The sequence below is a fragment of the Dendrobates tinctorius genome, unplaced genomic scaffold (assembly GCF_039654945.1).
Source record: "Dendrobates tinctorius isolate UK_male_01 unplaced genomic scaffold, ASM3965494v1 ptg000162l, whole genome shotgun sequence".
Lineage (NCBI taxonomy): Eukaryota > Metazoa > Chordata > Amphibia > Anura > Dendrobatidae > Dendrobates > Dendrobates tinctorius.
Genome location: NW_027361829.1, coordinates 54852556 through 54878172, shown reverse-complemented (window position 1 = coordinate 54878172; position 25617 = coordinate 54852556). Strand labels below are relative to the sequence as shown.

Sequence of the window (25617 nt, the reverse complement as noted above, 5' to 3'; positions counted from 1 at the left end):
GCACATGTCGAAGTGGGGGGTAAAGGAGACTGCACATGATGAATTGAGGAGAGGGGATGGGGTTAAAGGGGGCTGCACATGATGATGTGGGGATGGGGTTAAAGGGGGACTGCACATGATGATGTGGGGATGGGGTTAAAGGAGGACTTCACATGATGATGTGGGGATTGGGTTAAAGGGGGACTGCACATGATGATGTGGGGATGGGGTTAAAGGGGGGCTGCACATGATGATGTGGGGAAGGGGTTAAAGGGGGGCTGCACATGATGATGTGGGGATGGGGTTAAAGGGGGACTGCACATGATGATGTGGGGATGGGGTTAAAGGAGGACTGCACATGGTGATGTGGGGATGGGGTTAAAGGGGGGCTGCACATGGTGATGTGGGGATGGGGTTAAAGGGGGGCTGCACATGTTGGGATGGGGTTAAAGGGGGACTGCACATGATGATGTGGAGAGAGGGGGTAAAAGGGGGACTGCACATGATGATGTGGAGAGAGGGGGTTAAAGGGGGGCTGCACATGATGATGTGGAGAGAGGGGGTTAAAGGGGGACTGCACATGATGATGTGGAGAGGGGCTTAAAGGGGGACTGCACATGATGATGTGGGGAGTGGGTTAAAGGGGGACTGCACAGATTACATGGGGGGGTAAAGGGACTGCACATGATGTGGGGATGGAGTTAAAGGGGGATTTCACTTGCTGTAGGGGGTTATAGGGGGACTGCACATGATGAATTGGGGGGAGGGGATGGGGTTAAAGGGGCTGCACATGATGTGGGGATGGGGTTAAAGGGTGACTGCACATGATGATGTGGGGATGGGGTTAAATGGGGACTGCACATGATGATGTGGAGAGAGGGGGTAAAGGGGGACTGCACATGATGATGTGGGGAGGGGGTTAAAGGGGGACTGCACAGATTACATGGGGGGTAAAGGGACTGCACATGATGATGTGGGGATGGGGTTAATGGGGGGCTGCACATGATGATGTGGGGATGGTGTTAAAGGGGGGCTGCACATGATGATGTGGGGATGGGGTTAAAGGGGGGCTGCACATGTGGGGATGGGGTTAAAGGGGGACTGCACATGATGATGTGGAGAGAGGGGGTTAAAGGGGGACTTCACATGATGATGTGGGGAGGGGGTTAAAGGGGGACTGCACAGATTACATGGGGGTTAAAGGGACTGCACATGATGTGGGGATGTGGTTAAAGAGGGGACTGCACATATGATATGGGGGTTAAAGGGGGACTGCACATGATGTGGGGATGGGGCTAAGAGGGGACTGCACATATGATGTGGGGGTTAATGGGGGACTGCACATATGTGGGTGGTTAAAGGGGGACTGCACAGATGATGTGGGGGGTTATAGGGGGACTGCACATGATGTTGGAATGAGGTTAAAGGGGGATTTCACATGCTGTTGGGGGTTATAGGGGGACTGCACATGATGATAGGGGATTATAGGGGGACTGCACATGATGATGTGGGGAGGGGGTTAAAGGGGGACTGCACATATGATGTGAGGATGGGGTTAAAGGGGGACTGCACATATGATGTGGGAGTTAAAGGGGGACTGCACAGATGATGTTTTGGGGTTTATAGGGGGACTTCACATGATGATGTAGGGATGGGGTTAAAAGGGGACTGCACATAATGATGTGGGGAGGGGGTTAAAGGGGGACTGCACAGATTACATGGGGGGTTAAAGGGACTGCACATGATGTGGGGATGGAGTTAAAGGGGGATTTCACATGCTGTAGGGGGTTATAGGGGGACTGCACATGATGATAGGGGGTTATAGGGGGACTGCACATGATGATGTGGGGAGGGGGTTAAAGGGGGACTGCACATATGATGTGGGGATGGGGTTAAAGGGGGACTGCACATATGATGTGGGGAGGGGGTTAAAGGGGGACTGCACATATGATGTGGGGAGGGGGTTAAAGGGGGACTGCACATATGATGTGGGAGTTAAAGGGGGACTGCACATATGATGTGGGGATGGGGTTAAAGTGGGACTGCACATATGATGTGGGAGTTAATGGAGGACTGCACAGATGATGTTTGGGGGGTTTATAGGGGGACTGCACATGATGATGTGGGGAGAGGGTTAAAGGCGACTGCACATAATGATGTGGGGAGGGGGTTAAAGGGGGACTGCACATGATGACATGGGGTAAATGGGACATGTCGAAGTGGGGGGTAAAGGAGACTGCACATGATGAATTGAGGAGAGGGGATTGGGTTAAAGGGGGGCTGCACATGATGTGGGGATGGGGTTAAAGGGGGACTGCACATGATGATGTGGGGATGGGGTTAAAGGGGGACTTCACATGATGATGTGGGGATGGGGTTAATGGGGGACTACACAGATTATATGGGGGGGTTAAATGGACTGCACATGATGTGGGGTTGGGGTTAAAGGGGGACTGCACATGATGATGTGGGGAGTGGGTTAAAGGGGGACTGCACAGATTACATGGGGGGTTAAAGGGACTGCACATGATGTGGGGATGGAGTTAAAGGGGGATTTCACTTGCTGTAGGGGGTTATAGGGGGACTGCACTTGATGAATTGGGGGGAGGGGATGGGGTTAAAGGGGGGCTGCACATGATGTGGGGATGGGGTTAAAGGGTGACTGCACATGATGATGTGGGGATGGGGTTAAATGGGGACTGCACATGATGATGTGGAGAGAGGGGGTTAAAGGGGGACTGCACATGATGATGTGGGGAGGGGGTTAAAGGGGGACTGCACATGATGATGTGGAGAGAGGGGGTTAAAGGGGGACAGCACATGATGATTTGGGGAGGGGGTTAAATGGGGACTGCACATGATGATGTGGAGAGAGGGGGTTAAAGGGGGACTGCACATGATGATGTGGGGAGGGAGTTAAAGGGGGACTGCACAGATTACATGGGTTAAAGAGACTGCACATGATGTGGGGATGTGGTTAAAGGGGGACTGCACATATGATATGGGGGTTAAAGGGGGCCTGCACATGATGTGGGGATGGGGCTAAGAGGGGACTGCACATATGATGTGAGGGTTAATGGGGGACTGCACATATGTGGGGGGTTAAAGGGGGACTGCACAGATGATGTGTGGGGTTTTAGGGGGACTGCACATGATGTGGGGATGGGGTTAAAGGGGGACTTCATATGCTGTAGGGGGTTATAGGGGGACTGCACATGATGATAGGGGGATATAGGGGCACTACACATCATGATGTGGGGAGGGGGTTAAAGGGGGACTGCACATATGATGTGGGGATGGGGTTAAAGGGGGACTGCACATGATGATGTGGGGAGGGGGTTAATGGGGGACTACACAGATTATATGGGGGGGTTAAATGGACTGCACATGATGTGGGGTTGGGTTAAAGGGGGACTGCACATATGAAATGGGGGGTTAAAGGGGGACTGCACATGATGTGGGGATGGGGTTAAGAGTGGACTGCACATATGATGTGGGGGTTAATGGGGGACTGCACATATATGGCTGGTTAAAGGGGGACTGCACAGATGATGTGGGGGGTCAGGGGGACTGAACATGATGTGGGGATGGGGTTAAAGGGGGATTTCACATGCTGTAGGGGGTTATAGGGGGACTGCACATGTTGATAGTTGATTATAGGGGGGACTGCACATGATGATGTGGGGAGGGGGTTCAAGGGGGACTGCACATATGATGTGGGAGTTCAAGGGGGACTGCACAGATGATGTTTGGGGGTTTATAGGGGGACTGCACATGATGATGTAGGGAGGGGGTTAAAGGAGGACTGCACATAATGATGTGGGGAGGGGGTTAAAGGGGGACTGCACATGATGACATGGGGTAAATGGGACTGCACATGATGAAGTGGGGGTAAAGGAGACTGTACATGATGAAGTGGGGGGAGGAGACGGGAGACTGCAAATGATTAACTGAGTGAGGCATGAGGGAAAGCAATTGAATTGAAGGTGGGGAGAGAGCAAATAATGAATTTTGAGGGTAGAGGAATAATTGATGTATTGAATGTGGGGGTAGAGCTGTTGATAATGAATAGAGGGTGGGAGTGAGAAGACATGACAATGAATTGGGGCTGAAGGGGCATGCAAGTATAATGAGTCAGGGGAGGGGGAGGTGCATAGTGGGGGGCGTTGAGTATGCAGTGACTGGTTATGAACTGGGGGAAAGAGTACAGGTGCTAATTAATTTATATATTTATTAGGTGGGTAAAGTGGCTATGCATAGCTAGAAGGGGCTCAGTGGTGTATTATAATTTATATTTGGAATGGTGGGTTGCATAATAGCCCAATTATGTGTTAATGGTGGGTGCATATCTGTATTCAGATGTGTAGTGTAGAATAAAGGGAAAAAAGAGAGGAATGTGCTCTGGAATTCTTGCTCTAGGTAACTGTGTTATTTTGTGCAGAGATGAGCCCTGGCTGGAAGAAGTGATGGTGGACTGCGCTGCATGAAAAAGAAAAGCAAAGATGAAGGACTTCAGCTAGAGACGTCCCTGGTGAGTCAGTGTGTTACCTGTACACTTACACTATACACTTTGTACAGAGCTCCTGCATATAATGTCACCAGTGATCACTATATTATCTGTACACTGACACTGTATGCAGAGTTCCTGTGTATAATGTTACTGGTGATCACTATTATCTGTACACTATATACAGAGCTCCTGTGTATAATGTCGTCAGTGATCACTGTATTACCTGTGTTAGGAACGACGGAATGCACTAAATAAAAATAAATAATAAGGTGTATTCGCCGCTCGGGGTCCACCGTGCAGTAGGTGTTACACCGCTGCTAGGTAATGAGAGGAGCAATATGGCGATATAATGCGCACGGGTTCAACTTCACCCGAAGTGCGCAGAGCGGGCTCTGTTCACACACAGAGACGCCGCAACATAAACATACAAAAACGCTGAGCCTGTTAGTGTCACAAGCCTCAGGAAAATGCACACACGGTATCTGGTCACAGGAGCAGGACCTAAGACAGAGGAGCAGCATCCATCTAGACCTACCGTGTGTGCGGCGTCGCTTCTGCGAGCGCCCAGAAGGGCTGCAACTGCAGGGCGGCCTAGGACACTGGCGCTTGACGAAAAAGCTAGAAAGCACGCGCAATGTCGGACGCTAGCGTAGCGGTGTGGTGTGCACAGTGGCCTAAGACTTGCCACTGACTGGCGCTGACTGCTAAACTAATTCCCTATCCACATACGTAGTATCAGAGGGAAGGGGTTTTATAATGAGTCAGTCACCAGAATCATAAATCCGTCACCATTCACAGATAACAAGTATAGTCTATACTAGCGCATGGCAGAACGGCCATGCGCACTTTTTATAGCCGTGCGGGACCTTCCAGATCTCCGAGATGGACCAATGAGATCTGGAACAGGTCCTGGGCACATGATTCCCAATCTCCAATGGGAGATCGTCTTGTGAGCATGCCCAGTAGGAGCACAGAGGGACTTGGTCTCTGGAGCAGTCTGCTGCAAAGTAATCTCCTCTGCAGTAGAAAGACAGCAGGAGACCGCAGAATGTGAGGCTCTGGATTCCTGCAGAGCAGACGCAGAAACCGGACGCCTAACAACCTGTACACTGATACTGTATATTATGTACAGAGCTTCTGTGTATATTGTCACTGGTGATCACTGTATTACCTGTACACTGACAGTAAATACAGAGTTCCTGTGTATAATGTCACTTAGTATTGTGTTTTTTTCAATTAATGATCAGTATTGTAGTATTCAGTCACTATGCGGTGGTAATATGTGATTTGGTCATGATATGGTGGTATGTGTTCCTTGTATGTGGTATTATTTGGTCACTATGTGGTGTAATATGTGGTCTGGTCATGGTGTGACGGCATTTGTCCCTTGTATGTGGTATTATAGGTCACTATGTGGTGGTAATATGTGGTCTGGTCATGGTGTGATTGCATTTGTTCCTTGTATGTTGTATTAATGGTCATTTTAAAAAAATGTATGTGACTCATTCCGTTAAAGAAAAATACATAAAAATATATTTATATTTAATAGGTTAGAGTAGAGTAGAATCCGGCCAAAAAAGTCTACAGTGTCGTTGTGGCGGCTTAAAAATTCTTTTGGCCAGAACAAAAGCTACTGGTTATGAATGTGATCTGGTGTTTCATGGGAACTGTTAATATCTGATTGAGGATGTGGTGGAGAAGTTGAGTTTTTCCAAGAGTGAGCAGTGGGACTGTGGAAGGTTCGAAGTGTGGAGGCGGAGCTGGGGTGAAGTCTCAAGGGGGTCCGAAAATTTTGCCAGTATGGGGGCCCCAAAATTCCTAGTAGCAGCCCTGCTGCTCAGTTCCACTTTTCTTGTCCTGTATATATACACTGCACAGTTCCACTCCTCCTGTCCTGTATATATACACTGCACAGTACCACTCCTCTTGTCCTGTATATATACAATGTACAGTACCACTCCTCCTGTCCTGTATATATACACTGCACAGTTCCACTCCTGTCCTGTTGTTGGAGAGGCAACGTTGGTCTTTGTTAGGGTTAATATTGGTTTATTATTTTCAGGAATACTATGGGAAAATAAAAAATGCTGTGTTTTTCAAATTACAAGGCGCACTTTTTTCCTCCCAAAATGTGACGGAAAATAGGGGGTGCGTCTTAAAATCTTGATGTACCGGCTCTGGCTGTGGTGGGGGAGTGGCATCGGCGGAGCAGTGGGTCAAAGATGCAGGAGCCTGTGGCTGCGGCTAACTCCTGTGCTGCTAAAGAGAAATTAATTTTCACTGCATTCCACCCCCATGGGCGTGGAGGGCAATGAATATTTCTTTTTAGCATCCTGGTATGATTGGTCCCATCCTTATCCTGATATGATTTGTCCCATCCTTTCCTTATCCTGGTATGCATGGCACCATCAGAAAAGATTTTAAAAAAAACCCAAACATTACACTTACCTTCCCGGCGCTCCCTCGCAGTGTCCTTCTCCATTTCTAGCAGCTGCTTTATGTTTGTAAGCAGTGCATGGCAGGGATGTCATGCGCTGCTTGCAAGCCGAAGGGCAGCCACCGGAATACTCAATTTTCTGCACGCAGGGACTGTGTGCGCTTAGAGCTGTGAGTATTCATTGCTCATCAGTAGCGCGCAGTGTCAGCCAGAGCCTTCCTGCTGCGGTTGGCGGTCACATGTGCCGATACTTAAGAGAAATGAATATCTCAAGTATCGGCACACGTTACCACTGGCACCAGCAGGAAGGCTCCAGCTGAGACTGTGCACGCTACTGAAGAGCTAAAAATGCTCTCTGTGATGAACAGTCATGGCGTGCAGAGAGCACTGAGTATTCCAGGAGATTACCTTCAGCTTGAAAGCAGCGCATGATGTCCCTGCCATGCACTGCTTACAAACATAAAGCAGCTGCTGGCAATGGAGCAAGATGCTGCGAGGGAGCGCAGGGAAGGTAAGTGTAATGCTTTGTTTCTTTTTTTAATCTTTTCTGATGGGGCCATGCATACCAGGATAAAAGGATGGGACCAATCATATCAGGATAAGGATGGGGCCATGCATACCAGGATGGGAATGAGGGTGATCATTCCTGCCAGGATAAGGGTGAGGTGGATCATTCCTACCAGGATGTGGATGAGGAGCCATTTATACTAGGACGAGATGGGGCCCTGCATACCAGTATAGGGATGAGGGCGATCATTCCTGCCAGGATAGGGATGAGGAGGCCATGCATACCATGATGGGGATGAGGAAACATGCATACCGTGATGGGGATGAGGAGGAATGCATACCATGATGGGGATGAGGAGCCATGCATACCAAGATAGGGATGAGGGAGACATGCATACCAGGATAGGGATGACGGGCCATATGTATTAGGATGGAGATGAGGGGACCATATTTACCAGGATAGGGATGAGGGAGCCATGCCTACCAGGATAGGGATGAGGAGCTATGTGTATCAGGATGGGGATGAGAGGACCATATTTACCAGGATAGATGATATTAAGTACAGAATTGACCACATTTTTTGCTTCATTTTTTTCCCCCCTAATTTCCTCCTCTAAAACCTAGGTGCGTCTTATAGTCCGAAAAATACGGTGTATATATTGGAGAACCCATTTGAATGGATTAAGCCAAGTAATCCCCTATCCCGAGACCTATGTAGTCGCTGCGGTCGGACCGCTGGGACCCCCATGATCCTGAGAATCGGGGCTCTAAAGAGGTCGATCATGCGCACTGCGGTGGCATTCACACATGGCACTTCAAATAACGCCTTTAAGAGGAGTGTTGAATGGCACGACAAACTAGCAAAATACACTGATCGGGTGTTGGGGAAGTGTTATAGTATGTGGGCTGGTGGGGTTTGTGTGGCAGGGCTGCTTTTTTGTCCCAGTCCGGCCCTGGCAGACGGCAAAGGCCAGCTGCGCTCGACTGTTTTTATAACCACACCTCTGGTGAATGGTGCCTAAAAATTCCCATGTCAGCCATGAAAGACAGGGATGGGAATAACCCTTTAATTTTTTCTATAAGCTGGCACATTTTGCTGAACAAACTAATGACCGATTCTCTTGTCACTCATGATTATCTATCCTAGAAATCACAAATATTGTGCATGTCTTGTGTTACGGTAAAACCACATCGGGGGAGGAGGGGGTACTTATATTTCACAATACACTGCGCCATATTTTTTTTGGGCATTGACTGCTTTGTGTAACCTGAAGAGGACTGTTATATGCTTATATGATAAATGACACTGACTCAAGTGAAACAATTCATTTTTTTCGAATAATAAACTTTTCCTTGATCACTTTCCTATTTCTATCTATTTTTTAGGATATAAAATCAAGAAAAGAATGTTTATGGATTCTTGCCTGACGTTCCCTGTGGATGTTCTGCAGACAAACAAAACCAAATTATGCATGAAAGTGAAGACATCTGGAACTGCAAGAACTAAGCTGAAAAACGTAGTTACCTGCAGCTGCTGGGCTTCTCCGTGTATGACATAGAGCAGAGGCATGCCCTTCACTGCTTTTTGCACAGGAGGGTCACAACACTGAGTGATAACAGATTTTCTTGAAAAGCACTCTTAATTTAATTAAGTGAACCCTTCCTCCCATCTAAATGTACATCTTAATCCAGCACAATTTCTACGCAAGAAATGTTAGTATTAGAAAGTCCACTCTCATTGCCTCTGCTGTCAGTGTGTTGTTCAACTGACCACATTGCTGTTATTGAGCTTATTTCCTTGTCTACTTCATTAATATGGAAAAGTCTCAGGTACTTTAAGCCAGGAAAAGAAAGTTATACAAGGTTTTGACAAAACAAATCATCATAATGAATTTTCTTTACCACTATCCTCTCCATCAAAAATATCAGGATCTGGAGGAAATCTGCAAGATTCCAAAAATAGACACTGGGGAATGGAAAGGAATTTTTGCAATCTGTTTCACCAATGACCTGGTTTAATTGTTGTAATGAACTGATGCCGTGAAGCTGCTGTCAATAGAGCCTAGCTTTTTTTCAGACTATGTCCCTGAATTATCAAAGCTTTCAAGTCAGAAAACTGGACATTGTGGTTTGTCCTGATGAAGAAGTTTTGAACTTCGAAACGCTATAACTAATAAACCACAATTCTGGGGACCGCTTTTATCCTCCTTCCTGGATCTAACGACGGCACAGAATTATTCCTTTCAGTCCATTTTAGTTGATTTATCTTTGAGTCTGCAGCAACCGTGAGCCTTTTTTGGTGGTTGTGGTCACACAGACATACCAGGTGAGTACCATTCCTTTTGGTCTCCCCAGTGTAACTCGGCTAAAATCCTATTTCGCTTATTGTTATGCCAGTTTTTTTTATCTCAGAAAACTAGTATATAAAGCTTTGAAAATTCACAACATCACAAGGCTGCATAAAACTTTTATGACACTTGCTGTTTTCATGACATTTGCTGTTTTCATGACATTTTTGTCTGGCTCTGATAAAGTGGTTGAAGCTGTGGAAGAATGTGATGGAGTGTGGCAGTCCCCATCGGCACATTCATGATGAGCAGCGGTGTACCTTACTACACAAATCTTACATCAGTCATTGACTGGAGTAAGATTTGTGGCAAGGCACATGCCTCTTTGCACCTCATTCGATAAAACACTGCCTATTTAAACAGTATTGATCTCACTTGACACATATACAGTGCATTGCGAAAATATTCGGCTCCCTGGAAGTTTTCAACCTTTTCCCACTTATCATGCTCCAAACATAAAGATACCAAATGTAGTTTTTGGTTAAGAATCAACAACAAGTGGGACACAATTGTGAAGTTGAACGAAATTTATTGGTTATTTTAATTTTTTGTGGAAATTCAAAAACTGAAAAGTGGGGCGTGCAATATTATTCGTCCCCTATATCTTAATACTTTGTTGCACCACCTTTTGCTGCGATTACAGCTGCAAGTCGCTTGGGGTATGTATCAGTTTTGTACATCGAGATATTCTTGCCCATTCTTCCTTGGCAAACAGCTCGAGCTCAGTGGGGTTTGATGGAGATCGTTTGTGATCAACAAAAGACAAAAAAAGGCATGCTAAGCCTTTCCATATGTTAAGGCAGTATGATGAAAGCACCTACAAAAACCTATACACCATATGAGAAGGCAGTATAATAATGTCTAATTTCTATTGAGCATGACAAAAAGATACCAAGGACTATATGAAGGTGCCAAGGAGGTCTGGCGGCATAGAAACCCAATGCGTGTCGCTACACACAAGGTGGCTTCGTCACGACCTTGTGTGTGGCGACATGTGTTGGGCTTCTATGCCCCTGGACCTCCTTAGCACCTCCATATAGTCCTTGGTATCTCCTTTGGTCATGCTCAATAGATATCATTGCATCCTTCCCCACTTGGATCATCTTTTTAGTGTGGTAGCTATTTTGCTCTGCAGCTTAACCCTTTGCTTTGTCTTATAGCTCCTAAATCTTGTCCGTGGGGCAGTATTTGCTACTTTGTTGCACATTACTGTATGGCTAATTTTCAGCCTTTTTTGTAAATGGGCATATACTATTATTTCTTTACCCCATTGGTGATACTAGAACTCTTGCAAACGGTCAATATCGGTCTTACCATTATTATACTGCCTTCTCATATGGTGTATAGGTTTTTGTAGGTGCTTTCATCATACTGCCTTAACATATGGTGTTTAATTTTTTGCAGATGCCAAAAAATTGACAATAATATATACACATTGTGACTTGTATTTATTGTAATACTTGAATTTAGGTGTGTGGGGTAAAAACCCATGTTTTCTTTTGGGCATTGGTTTTAATCGATTTTAATGGTGTGTGTTTTTTCTGTATATGGTGCTAATAAATATTTACACCTTTTTGAAATATATATCTGATCTTTAATGGATGATCACCGGCATAGCATGCCTTTTTTTTCTTTTGTTGATCGCAGTTATGTACATGCCATTGGCAGATCCCCCGCTTTTTAGAACTAATAATTTTTGATGGTGTCCTCCACTTGCTTTTAGATAATTTGTGAACAGCAATTTTCCGCTCTTTCCACAGATTCTCGATTGGATTCAGGTCTGGACTTTGACTTGGTCATTCTAACACCTGGATATGTTTATTTGTGGACCATTCCATTGTAGATTTTGCTTTATGTTTGGGATCATTGTCTTGTTGGAAGACAAATCTCCATCCCAGTCTCAGGTCTTTTGCAGACTCCAACAGGTTTTCTTCAAGAATGGTCCTGTATTTAGCTCCATCCATCTTCCCATCAATTTTAACCATCTTCCCTGTCCCTGCTGACAAAAAGCAGGCCCAAACCATGATGCTGCAACCACCATGTTTGACAGTAGGGATGGTGCGTTCAGGGTGATGAGCTGTGTTGCCTTTACGCCAAACATATCGTTTGGCATTGTTGCCAAAAAGTTCAATTTTGGTTTCATCGGACCAGAGCACCTTCTTCCACATGTTTGGTGTGTCTGCCAGGTGGCTTGTTGCAAACTTTAAACTACACTTTTTATGGATATCTTTGAGAAATGGCTTTCTACTTGCCACTCTTCCATAAAGTCCAGATTTGTGCAGTGTACAACTGATTTTTGTCCTATGGACAGACTGTCTCACCTCAGCTGTAGATCTCTGCAGTTCATCCAGAGTGATCATGGGCCTCTTGGCTGCATCTCTGATCTGTCTTCTCTGTTATGAATGAGTCACCGAAGGAGGAAAAAACAAAAATACAAGCTAAGTCCAGAAAACCGGAGAGGTTGGTAGCTATCGGATTGCAGACCCCTGATCCTATCCACAACAACTAACAGTAGCCGTGGGGGGTTCCTACGATGCCCTAGACCCCTCGATCACAGCCGGAGAACTAAATAGGCCTAAAGAAAGAAAGGGGAAATCTAAACTGCCCCAGAGCAGACCCCAAAGCAATAGGCAGGCCCCAACATATAATGACGGTGAAGCAAGATGAAAACACTAACACAGATAGAAAGATAGGTTGAGCAAACGATGGGGCCCAAGCTAACTAAAAAGGACAAGATAGAAAAGCTGCTGTCTGCAATCCGCAAAAAACCCTACCAAAAAATGTCCCAACCGTCTGATAGGAAAAACAGGCCCTGAAGTCGCTAGGACTTCAAAATGACTATATCAGCACTCAGGTAAATTCTGAAGACAAAGCAAAGAGACAAACTGATCAGAGACAAAAATGGAACTCAGCACACCCCCGACCGGGGATGGCTGAACTCCAAAAAACAAAGTAAACAAAACAAAACTAATAAGTTCAATAGCAGAGCAAAAACTTATCTTTGGGAAGCAGGAATCAGACTGGTCTCCAAGAATCCAGCAGAGAAATCACCAGCAACTCAGAAGGGCGTCGGCTGCCTTATATCCAGTCAGAAGTTTCCGTTAACCAGTCATAATCCACCAGCTCAGGTGTTTGGTAATCAGCCTCACTACCTTCCTTCACCAGAAGAGGGAGTTCATCAGACATCGACGGTGAAGGGGAAAATGAACACACAACAGTACCTCCCCCTTGAGGAGGGGTCACCGAACCCTCATCCATGCCACCAGGGCGATCAGGATGGGCCCGATGAAAGGCACGAACCAATCTTTCGGCATGAATATCGGATGCAGGGACTCAAGAATTATCCTCCTGGCCATAACCCTTCCATTTAACCAAATACTGGAGTCTCCGTCTAGCCAGGCGAGAATCCAGTATCTTCTCAACCTCATATTCCACATTACCTTCAACCAATACCGGGTCAGGAGGTGCCACCACAGGAACTACTGGCTCAACAAACCTCTTTAACAGAGACTTATGAAACACGTTATGGATCTTAAATGTAACAGGAAGAGCCAATCGAAAAGAGACTGGATTAAGAATCTCCAAAATCTTGTAAGGTCCAATAAATTTAGGTTTAAACTTTGGAGAAGCCACCCTCAAAGTGATATTCTTTGATGACAACCAAACCATATCACCCACCTTAAACTGGGGACCAATGGTCCTATGCCGGTTGGAAAACCGCTGGGCCTTTTCCTGGGAGAGAGACAACTTATCCACCACTTGGTCCCAGATCTGGTGCATTCTCTCCACCAGAGTGTCAACACCTGGGCAGGCAGAAGGCTCCACCTGAAGAGAATCGAGGATGAAACCCAAAGTTACAAAAAAAAGGTGACATCAAAATGGCAGAACTAGCTCAATTATTTAAAGCAAATTCGGCCAAGGGAAAAAATGAAACCCAATCATCCTGATCAGCAGAAATAAAACATCTCAAATACGACCCAAAGTCTGGTTTGTTCTCTCCGTCTGCCCATTGGTCTGAGGGTGAAACGCAGAGGAGAAGGACAACTGAATTTCCAGCTTGGAACAAAGTCCTCCAAAATCTAGACACAAATTGAACTCCTCTGTCAGATACAATGTTCTCAGGAATCCCGTACAAGCGAACCACCTGTTGCAAAAACAAGGGCACCAACTCTGAGGAAGATGGCAACTTAGGGAGTGGTACAAGATGGACCATCTTAGAGAATCTATCACAAATCACCCAAATAACAATCATTCTCTGAGAGACAGGCATATCAGAGATAAAATCCATTGAAATATGGGTCCATGGCCTCCTGGGCACCGGCAAAGGCATCAACAACCCACTAGAGCGAGAACAAGGTTTAGACCGAGAGCAAGTCCCACAGGACTGCACAAAATTCCTGACATCATGAGACAAAGCGGCCACCAAAAAGACCGACTCACCAAATCTCTAGTACCAAAAATACCTGGTTGACCAGCCAATGCAGAGCAATGAACTTCAGACATCACTCTCTCCCTCCACTGGTCAGGAACATACAATTTTCCAATGGGACAACGCTCAGGTTTGTCCTCCTGAAACTCTTCCAGAGCACGTCTCAAATCGGGTGAGATGGCAGAAAGAACTACCCCCTCACCTAAGATGGTAGCAGGCTTGGTCACAACAGGAGAATCAGCAAAGAAACCCCTAGAGAGGGCATCTGCCTTGACATTCTTAGTGCCCAGAAGAAAAGAGACCACAAAATCAAAACGTGTGAAAAACAAGGCCCACCTAGCCTGTCTAGGATTCAAGCGTTTGGCCGACTCCAGGTAAATCAAATTCTTGTGGTCAATAAGGACCATGACTTGATGTTTAGCTCCCTCCAACCAATGTCTCCACTCCTCAAATGCCCATTTCATGGCTAACAGTTCCCGATTCCCCACATCATAGTTACGTTCGGATGGGGAGAACTTTTGGGAAAAGAAAGCACAGGGATTCATTTTAGATGTTACATGATCTGTTTGGCACAAAACAGCTCTTGCACCAATCTCAGAAACGTCCACCTCTACCTGAAACGGGAGTGAGACATCAGGTTGCCGCAAAACCGGAGCAGAAGTGAACCTTCGCTTCAGCTCCTGAAAGGAAGAAACAGCCTCCGGAGACCAATTCAGCACATCAGCACCCTTCTTAGTCAAATCAGACAATGGTTTGGCAATACCAGAAAAATTAGCTATAAATTTACGATAAAAATTAGCAAAACCCAAAAACTTCTGGAGGGCCTTCAAAGAAGTGGGCTGAACCCAATCATAAATGGCCTGTACCTTGACCGGGTCCATTTCAATAGTTGACGGAGACAAAATTAATCCCAAAGATGAAATCCTCTGTACACCAAAAAGGCATTTCGATCCCTTGACATACAGGGAATTCTCCCTCAAATTCCGGAACACAGTCCGAACATGTTCCACATGAGAGTCCCAATCCTTGGAAAAGATCAAAATATCATCCAGATAGATGATCAAAAATTTATCCACCAAGTCTCAGAAAATATCATTCATGAAGCACTGGAAGACAGAAGGGGCATTAGTGAGCCCAAAAGGCATCACCAGGTACTCAAAATGTCCCTCCGGAGTATTAAGCGCCGTCTTCCATTCATCCCCATGCTTAATGCGAATAAGATTATACGCCCCCCTGAGGTCAAGCTTTGTAAACCAGCAAGCACCTTTAACTCTGGAGAATAGATCAGAAATCAGGGGTAATGGATACTGATATTTAACAGTAATTTTGTTAAGGGAACGATAGTCAATACAAGGCCTTAATGACCCATCTTCTTAGCCACGAAAAAAACCCAGCACCTAAGGGTGAAGAGGATGGTCTAATATGACCCTTCTCCAACGACTCCTTAATATAGGATCGCATAGCCTCGTGCTCGGGTACAGATAAATTGAAAAGTCGACCCTTGGGAAATTTACACCCAGGGCTCAGCTCAATTGCACAGTCATAACTCCTATGAGGAGGCAAAGACGCAGACTCATTCTCACTAAATACATCATAAAAATCAGCCAAATAGTCAGGAACATCATGCGACTGGGGAGAGGTGGAGAAAACAGGAGCATCACTAAGGGCACACCGACAACCCCAACTCACCACAGACACAGATTTCCAATCCAAAACTGGATTATGGATTTGCAACCAGGGAAACCCCAGAACAATGGTATCATGCAAATTATGCAACACCAAAAATCTGCAATTCTCTTGATGGTCTGGGGCGACCCGCATTACCACCTGGGTCCAAAACTGAGGTTTATTCTTTGCCAAAGGAGTAGCATCAATACCCCTCAAAGGGATAGGCTTCCTCAGAGGTGTCATAGGAAATCCACAACGCTTGGCAAAATCCAAGTCCATCAGGTTCAAAGCTGCTCCCGAATCCACAAAAGCCTTAGCGGAAAATGTGGACAGGGAGCAGATCAGAGTAATTGCCAGAAGAAAATTAGGTTGAACACCACCCACAGCAAATGTGTGTGCAAATCATTTCTCTCGTTTAGGGCAGACAGAAATAATATGCGAGGCATCACCACAGAAGAAACACAGCTCATTACGCCTTCTGAACTCCCAACGTTGCGCCCCAGACAAAACTCTATCACATTGCATAGGTTCAGACATTTATTCAACAGGTGGCAACACCTCTCGTGCAGTTTTGCGTTCACCCAAACGCCGATCAACCTGAATGGCTAATGACATAGAATTGTCAAGACCAGAGGGAACAGGAAATCCCACCATAGTATCTTTTACGGTTTCTGACAAACCCTTCCGAAAGAGAGCTGCCATGGCACCATCATTCCAGGTAGTAAGGACCTCCCACTTTCGGAATTTTTGACAGTACAACTCTGCAGAATCCCGACCCTGGCTCAATGCCAACAGGGCCTTTTCAGCCTGATCAATAGCATTAGGTTCATCATACAACAACCCCAAGGCTTGAAAAAATGCGTTCACATTAGTAAGAATAGGATCATCAGGTTTCAAAGAAAACGCCCAATCCTGGGGATCGCCGCGCAGCAAAGAGATGACAATTTTAACCTGCTGCGCGGAGCTCCCCGACGAGTTAGGCTTCAAGGCAAAAAATAATTTACAATTATTCTTAAAATTCAAAAATTTAGACCGATCCCCAAAAAACACATCAGGAGTAGGGATCTTTGGTTCAGCAGCATGTGAATGAGCAAGATAGGCGGAAATTCCCCACACTTCAGCAGTGAGCTGCTCCACACGATCAGACAATTGCTTCATCTCCATTGAGCAAGAAAAAAAAAATTCCCCCTACGGCCTCAGAGACATAGAGGAAAAAATATACACAAAAAAAAAATTCTGACAAACTCTCTTTTTTCTTTTTTTTTTTTTTCCCCCTTTTTTTTTTTTTTACAATTCTTTCCTGCTATTGAGTACCCTAGGATCTGCGGTATGGCTGGTGATTCTGTTATGAATGAGTCACCGAAGGAGGAAAAAACAAAAATACAAGCTAAGTCCAGAAAACCGGAGAGGTTAGTAGCTATCGGATTGCAGACCCCTGATCCTATCCACAACAACTAACAGTAGCCATGGGGGGTTCCTACGATGCCCTAGACCCCTCGATCACAGCCGGAGAACTAAATAGGCCTAGAGAAAGAAAGGGGAAATCTAAACTGCCCCAGAGCAGACCCCAAAGCAATAGGCAGCCCCCAAAATATAATGACGGTGAAGCAAGATGAAAACACTAACACAGATAGAAAGATAGGTTGAGCAAACGATGGGGCCCAAGCTAACTAAAAAGGACAGGATAGAAAAGCTGCTGTCTGCAATCCGTAAAAAACCCTACCAAAAAATGTCCCAACCGTCTGATAGGAAAAACAGGCCCTGAAGTCGCTAGGACTTCAAAATGACTATATCAGCACTCAGGTAAATTCTGAAGACAAAGCAAAGAGACAAACTGATCAGAGACAAAAATAGAACTCAGCACACCCCCGACCGGGGATGGCTGAACTCCAAAAAACAAAGTAAACAAAACAAAACTAATAAGTTCAATAGCAGAGCAAAAACTTATCTTTGGGAAGCAGGAATCAGACTGGTCTCCAAGAATCCAGCAGAGAAATCACCAGCGACTCAGAAGGGCGTCGGCTGCCTTATATCCAGTCAGAAGTTCCCGTTACCCAGTCATAATCCACCAGCTCAGGTGTTTGGTAATCAGCCTCACTAACTTCTTTCCCCAGAAGAGGGAATTCATCAGACATCGACGGTGAAGGGGAAAATGAACTCACAACACTTCTCCTTGTTTGACATGAAAGTTTAGAGGGACAGCCGGGTCTTGGTAGATTTGCAGTGGTATGATACTCTTTCCATTTCAATATGATCGCTTGCACAGTGCTCCGTGGGATGGTTAATGTTTTGGAAATCATTTTGTATTTAAAACCGGCTTTAACCCCTTCCTGACATCAGACGTACTATCCCGTCCATGGGACCCGGGCCCCTATGCCCATGGACGGAATAGTACGTCTACCGCGATCAGCGGCGCCCACGTGGTGAGCGCCGCTGATCGCGGCCGGCTGTCAGCTGATTATCACGTTAACCCCTTGCACACATGATCAAACATGATCGCGGTGTACCGGGGGTTAAAGGGTAGCATCGGCAGGGAGGGGGCTCCCTCCGTGCTTCCCTGAGCCCCCCACGGCAGCGCAATGTGCAGCGCTGCTGCCGGGGGCTCCTTTCCTGCAGGCCCCTGAATCCAAGATGGCGACGGGGGCCTTCGGGGGCCTGCAGGAAGCTGGCTTCCTCAGTGCCTGCAAAGCGCAGGCATGAGGAAGCCTTGTGCACTGCCTGTGACAGATCGCTGATCTGTCACAGTGATCTGTGATGTGACAGATCAGCGATCTGTCACAGAACAGTGATGTCCCACCTGAGACTATTTAATAAAGTAAAAAAAAATTTAAAAAAAGTGTTAAAATAATTTAAACAAACCGCCAAATAAATTACAAAAAAGAAAAATATTCCCCCAAATAAATCCATTTTTTGAAAATAAAAAAAAACAAAACAATAAAAGTACACATATTAGGTATCGCCGTGTCCGTAATGGCCCGCCCTATAAAACTGTCCCATTAGTTAACCCCTTTAGGGAACCCCTTAAAAAATAAAAATAAAAAACGAAGCAAAAAATAATGATTTATTATCATACCGCCAAACAAAAAGTGTAATAACGCGCGATCAAAAAGACGCATATAAATATCCATGGTACCGCTGAAAACTTCATCTTGTCCCGCAAAAAACGAGCTGGCACACAGCATCATCAGCGAAAAAATAAAAAAGTTATAGCTCGCAGAATAAAGCGATACAAAAATTATTTTTTATATAAAATAGTTTTCATTGCATAAAACAGACAAAACATAAAAAAAGACTTAAATGAGGTATCGCTGTAACCGTACTGACCCGAAGAATAAAACCGCTTTATCAATTTTACCGCACGCGGAACAGTGTAAACGCACCCCCCCAAAAGAAATTCATGAAACGCTGGTTTTTGTTCATTCTGCCTCCCAAAAATCGGAATAAAAAGCGATCAAAAAATGTCACGTGCCCGAAAATGGTACCAATAAAAACGTCAACTCGTCCCGCAAAAAGTAAGACCTCACATGACTCAGTGGGTCAAAATACGGAAAAATTATAGCTCTCAATATGTGGTGATGCAAAAACTATTTTTACAATAAAAAGCGTCTTTTAGCGTGCGACAGCCGCCAAACATAAAAACCGCCATAAATAGTGAATCAAACCCCCATTATCACCCCCTTAGTTAGGGAAAAATAATAAAATTAAAAAAAAAGTATTTATTTCCATCTTTCCATTACGGCTAGGTTTAGGGCTAGGTTTAGGGCTAGGGTTAGGGCTAGGGTTAGGGCTGAGATTAGGGTTAGGGGTGTGTTGGGGTTCGGGTTGGAGTTAGAATTGGGGGTTTCCACTGTTTGGGCACATCAGGGGCTCTCCAAATGCAACATGGCGTCTGATTTCAATTCCAGCCAATTCTGAGTTGAAAAAGTCAAATGGTGCTCCTTCCCTTCCAAGCTCTGACATGCGCCCAAACAGTGTTTTACCCCCACATGTAGGGTATCAGCCTACTCAGGACAAATTGCAAAACAATTTTTGGGGTCCAATTTCTCCTGTTACCCTTAGGAAAATAAAAAATTGGGGGCAAAAATATCATTTTTGTGGAAAAAAATGATTTTTTTATTTTCACGCCTGAACGTTATAAACTTCTGTGAAGCACTTGGGGGATCAAAGTGCTCACCACACATCTAGATAAGTTCTGTGGGGGGTCTAGTGTCCAAAATGGGGTCAGTTGTGGGAAGTTTCAATAGTTTAGGTACATCAGGGGCTCTCCAAACGCACATGACACCCGCAGACCATTCCATCAAAATCTGCATTCCAAAACGTCACTGCTTCCCTTCCGAGCCCTGACGTGTGTCCATACAGTAGTTTTCTCCCACATATGGGGTGTCAGCGTACTCATGACAAATTGGACAACAACTTTTGGGGTTAAATTTCTCCTGTTACCCTTGGGAAAATGAAAAAATTTGGGACTAATTGATCATGTTTGTGGAAAAAATACGATTTTTTTATTTTCATGCCCGGGCATTATAAACTTCTGTGAAGCCCTTGGGGGTTCAAAGTGCTCACCTCACATCTAGATAAGTTCCTTAGGTGGTCTAGTTTTCAAAATGGGGTCATTTGTGGGGGGTTTCCACTGTTTAGGTACATTAGGGGCTCTCCAAAGGCAACATGACACCCTCAGACCATTCCATCAAAGTCTGCATTCCAAAATGTCACTACTTCCCTTCCGAGCCCCGACGTGTGTCCATACAGTAGTTTTCTCCCACATATGGGGTATCAGCATACTCAGGACAAATTGGACAACAACTTTTGGGGTCCAATTTCTCCTGGTACCCTTGGGAAAATAAAAAAATGGTGACTAAAAGATCATGTTTGTGGAAAAAATACGAATTTTTTATTTTCACGCCCGGGCGTTATAAACTTCTGTGAAGCACTGGGGGGTTCAAAGTGCTCACCACACATCTAGATAAGTTCCTTGGGGGGTCTAGTTTACAAAATGGTGTCATTTGTGGGGGTTTTCCACTGTTAAGGTACATCAGGGGTTTTCCAATCGCGACATGGTGTCCGATCTCAATTCCAGCCAAAAACGTAAAATGGCGCTGCTTCCCTTCCGAGCTCTGCCATGCGCCCAAATAGTGGTTTACCCCCACATGTGGGGTATCAGCGTACTCAGGACAATTTGCACAATAACTTTTAGGGTCCTGTTACTCTTCAAAAAATAAGAATTGAGGGTGAAAAGATCATTTTTGTGGAAAAAATATGATTTTTTAATTGTACCGCTGTACGTTATAAACTTCTGTAAAGCCGTTGTGGGTTCAAAGTTCTCACCACATATCTAGATAAGTTCCTTGGGGGGTCTAGTTTCCAAAATGCGGTCACTTGTAGGGGTTTCCACTGTTTAGGTACATCAGGGACTCTCCAAACATGACATGGCGTCCGATCTGAATTCCAGACAATTTTGCATTGAAAAAGTCAAACGGCGCTCCTTCCATTCTGAGCTCTGCCATGCGCCGAAACAGTCGTTCCCCCCCCACATATCAGGTATCAGCGTACTCAGGACAAATTGCACAATAACTTTTACAGTCCAATTTCTCCTGTTACCCTTGGTAAAATAAAAAAATTGAACCTCAAGTATTTTTTTTGTGAAAAAAAGTTAGATGTTCATTTTTTTTTTAAATATTCAAAAAAATTCCTGTGACGCACCTAAAGGGTTAATAAACTTCTTGAATGTGGTTTTGAGCACCTTAAGGGGTGCAGTTTTTAGAATGGTGTCACTTTTGGGTATTTTCTATCATATAGACCCCTCAAAGTGGCTTCAAATGTGATGTGGTCCGTAAAAATAAAATGGTGTTGTAAAAATGAGAAATCGCTGGTCAACTTTTAACCCTTATAACTTCCTAACAAAAAAAAATTTTGGTTCCAAAATTGTGCTGATGTAAAGTAAACATGTGGGAAATGTTAGTTATCAAGTTTTTTGGGTGCCATATCTCTGTGATTTAAGGGCATAAAAATTCAAAGTTGGAAAATTGCAAAATTTTCGCCAAATTTCCGTTTTTCTCACAAGTAAACGCAAGTTATTTGAATGAAATTTTGCCACTAACATGAAGTACAATATGTCACGAGAAAACAATGTCAGAATCACCGGGATCCATGGAACCGTTCCAGAGTTATGACCTCATAAAGGTACAGTGGTCAGAATTGTAAAAACTGGCCCGGTCATGAACGTGCAAACCACCCTTGGGGGTGAAGGGGTTAAACTTCTCCACAACAGTATCATGGATCTACCTGTTGTGTTCCTTGGTCTTTTTGATGCTCTCTGTGCATCTAACAGAACCCTGAGACTATCACAGAGCAGGTGCATTTATACGGAGACCTGATTACATACAGTTGGATTATATTTATCATCATTAGTCATTTAGGACAACATTGGATCATTCAGAGATCCACAATGAACTTCTGGAGTGAGTTTGCTGCACTAAAAGTAAAGGGGCCGAATAATATTGCTCGCCCCACTTTTCAGTTTTTGAATTTCCACAAAAATGTAAAATAACCAATAAATTTCGTTCAACTTCACAATTGTGTCCCACTTGTTGATTCTTCACCAAAAATTTACATTTGGTATCTTTAGGTTTGAAGCATGATATGTGGGGAAAGGTTGAAAAGTTCCAGGGGGTCGAATACTTTCGCAAGGCACTGTAAGGTTTTCACCCCGAAGATGGGGTCCTGTATGACCTTGAAACACGATGACTGCTAAACCTGTTCAAAATAAACGATTTTAAAGATTAAAGCCGACATCCTGGATCTTTCAGCAGTGCAGGTTTGACACGTATTTTCCTCCACTGGTTGAATGTCATTTCACTCTGACCCCTCATCAATTCCGAGTCGAGAATATTGGTTGTAAATCAAGCATTTTTCCATGTTACTTTGTGCATTATACAGAAGCCTTAGAAACACTGTGCTTAAAAGAAGATATGACCTTCGCTGAATGAGTATTCCAATTTGACATCCATTGGAGTAATTTTGAAATGTAGCAGTGAATATCTTTAAAAATAAACTACTCGTAATTCTTGTTAGCAATATGTAATCATAAAACCCCATTGAAGGGGTCTGCATTGGATGAAAATAATGGTTGAAGTAAAGAATAGTTAAAGACTAACCATCATTATAATTTACTGATCAGAAATTGATAGTATAAAAACGCTGAAACTTAAATTTCTAATATATCTTGCTTGCAAAAATTCCTGTTTCTGTAGATATCAGACTCTCTCTGACTACTGAGTAGCTCCTGTACTGATTTAATATTTTCATATATAAATATTCCAAATAAGTAATTGGAGATATTACATAATACTACTGTATGATGGGGTCTTGGATTGTATATAGTGGCGCTCTGTCTGGGTGTTATGTGAGAAACCAAGCTTTCCTTCACCTCCTAAATACCATCTCTTGCCCTCTCTTGCTGCTTACACCTAAAGAATATCTCTAGAATCTGCTCCTTTCTCACCATGGAAACAACAAAAAGCCTCACTGTTGCCGTGATCCACTCCCGCCTTGACTACTATAATGCTCTATTAGTTGGTCTCCCTCTCGACTTTCCTCTCTCCAGTCCATCCTTGATGCAGTTGTGGGGAGGAGGACTCCCAGACAGTGAATGGGCAGGTACTCAGAGGACCGCCATCAGGGTTCCTGAGGGAACCATACTGGGAGGACAGTAAAAGGAAAGCCTTGACTGAAGTTGTCAGGGAAACAGGGAGCGGGGCAAGCTTAAAGGGAGCAGGGGGCGTGCTGAAGTGGCAGTTGACAGAGAGCCGGACGTCAGACAGGAAGCGGGATGAGAGAGAGAGGACCGAGGGAGCGGATGGTGTGTTTTCGAGAGACCGACAGGGGCCTGTGGAAGGGAAGCTGCGCACTCACCGACAAGTGACACATGAGAGCCTTTCACCGGCGGCCACTCCCCTCATACGGTTGCATACAACCGCCCCCGCTGTTTCCCACCCTGTTGTGACAAGTCTGCGACCTCCAGTGACAGCTGTGACTACAGACCATTCCTTTACCACGGTCAGGACACTGCCCCCCTGCCTTCTCCCACAGCTGCGGCCCTGTCATCACCAGCCCCAGGGGGCGCTACCTCGCTACCGGTGGCAGTAGAGGCCCCACGTCCGGTTTGCTAAGGGACCCTGAGCAGAGGTTGGTGAACGGTTATAGTTAGAGACTGTGTCATAACTCCGCGGTGAGACGAGAGCCGCAAGGAGACGCCTGTTGCGCCCCATCAGCACCGGTTCTTCGGGGCCTGTTGCGCCCCCACCGGCACAGTTTCTTCAGGACCTGTTGCGCCCCATCGGCACAGTTTCTTCAGGGCCTGTTGCGCCCCACTGGCACCGTTTCTTCAGGGCCTGTTGTGGCACTGTTTCTTCAGGGCCTGTTGCACCCCATCGGCACAGTTTCTTCAGGGCCTGTTGCGCCCCATCTACACAGTTTCTTCAGGGCCAGTTGCGCTCCACCAGCACCGTTTCTTCAGGGCCTGTTGTGCCCCATCGGCACCGTTTCTTCAGGGCCTGTTGCGCCCCATCTGCACAGTTTCTTCAGGGCCTGTTGCGCCCCACCGGCACAGTTTCTTCAGGGCCTGTTGCGCCCCACCATCACAGTTAAGTACCCTAGTTTGTCATACTCCGTCTTTCGACATCCGGACTAGCCAGGTTGCTCCCAGTTAATATAAAGATATTGTTTTATTGTTTTGAGTCCCTGCGAGGACCAATTGTTGTTACCTCTGTTTACTGGTTCAGCATAGCCACCAGCGGCTCCAAGTTATAAAAGTTGATTATACAACCCATACCCTGTCTCGTGTCGCGTCACTGCGTCCTGAGAACCTGCTCGGACCCTACACAGCAGCCAAGGTCATCCATCTGGCTAATCTGTACTCGGATGCCCCCGTCTGTGCCAGTCATTGCACTGACTACTCATATATTATAGGATCCAATTTAAACTGCTTGTTCTCACCCACAAAGCTCTCTACAGAGCGGCACCCCCCTACATCTCCTCACTCATTTCTCAATATCGGCCTACCCGTTCTCTAAGCTCTGCAAGTGACTTTCTATTAACATCTACACTAATCCACTCCTGGCTCCAAGACTTCTCACAAGTTGCACCAATCCTCTGGAATGCTCTACCCTAAGAAACTAGATCTAACCACAACTTACACAGTTTTAGCCACTCCCTAAAAACACATAGATGGCCTATCAGATTCCCTAATCAAAGTCCTTTTATATATAGTCCATTCTCTACTTCTCTGAACATAACCCTCCATCCAACTCCATCGCTTCCAAAAACACTACAAATATTGGCTGATGAATTACTATTGCAGCATTTATCTATCCCCTATTTCCTCAAGATGGCTGGACCATCATTGTAAATAAGCACCTGTACTTTGTGTCTCCCCCACCTCATTGTAGATTGTAAGCTCTTACGAGCAGGGTCAGCAATATCATTGCATTAATTATTGTATTATCGTTTACTTTGCTGTGACTGTTGTATATGAACTCTTGAATTGTAAAGCGCTGTGGAATATGTTGGTGCTATATAAAGATTATCATTATTATTAATATTCAGTGTGGATATTCTTGCATATGTGTACTTCCTACTTGTTTTACTATGCTACTTTTTTGCTGGTTCTCATATTTTGAACACCACACTTGATTTTAATTGTTTGCGAATAAAATGGTGCTACATATGATTATGACTCCAT

At 45.1% G+C, this 25617-nt stretch overlaps 1 long non-coding RNA gene across 2 annotated transcripts in view; it reads left to right on the top strand.

The window, feature by feature from the left end:
* The window catches only part of LOC141052734 (uncharacterized), a 33716-nt gene extending 23804 nt beyond the window's left edge, over positions 1-9912 (top strand). Inside the window, exons 2-3 of one of the 2 annotated variants that reach the window (XR_012220879.1) lie at positions 4421-4510; positions 8820-9912. This is a non-coding gene — a long non-coding RNA (uncharacterized lncRNA). The remainder of the gene's footprint in view (positions 1-4420; positions 4511-8819) is intronic. The other variant, XR_012220880.1, reaches the window with a different exon arrangement.
* Positions 9913-25617: the final 15705 nt, after the last annotated feature.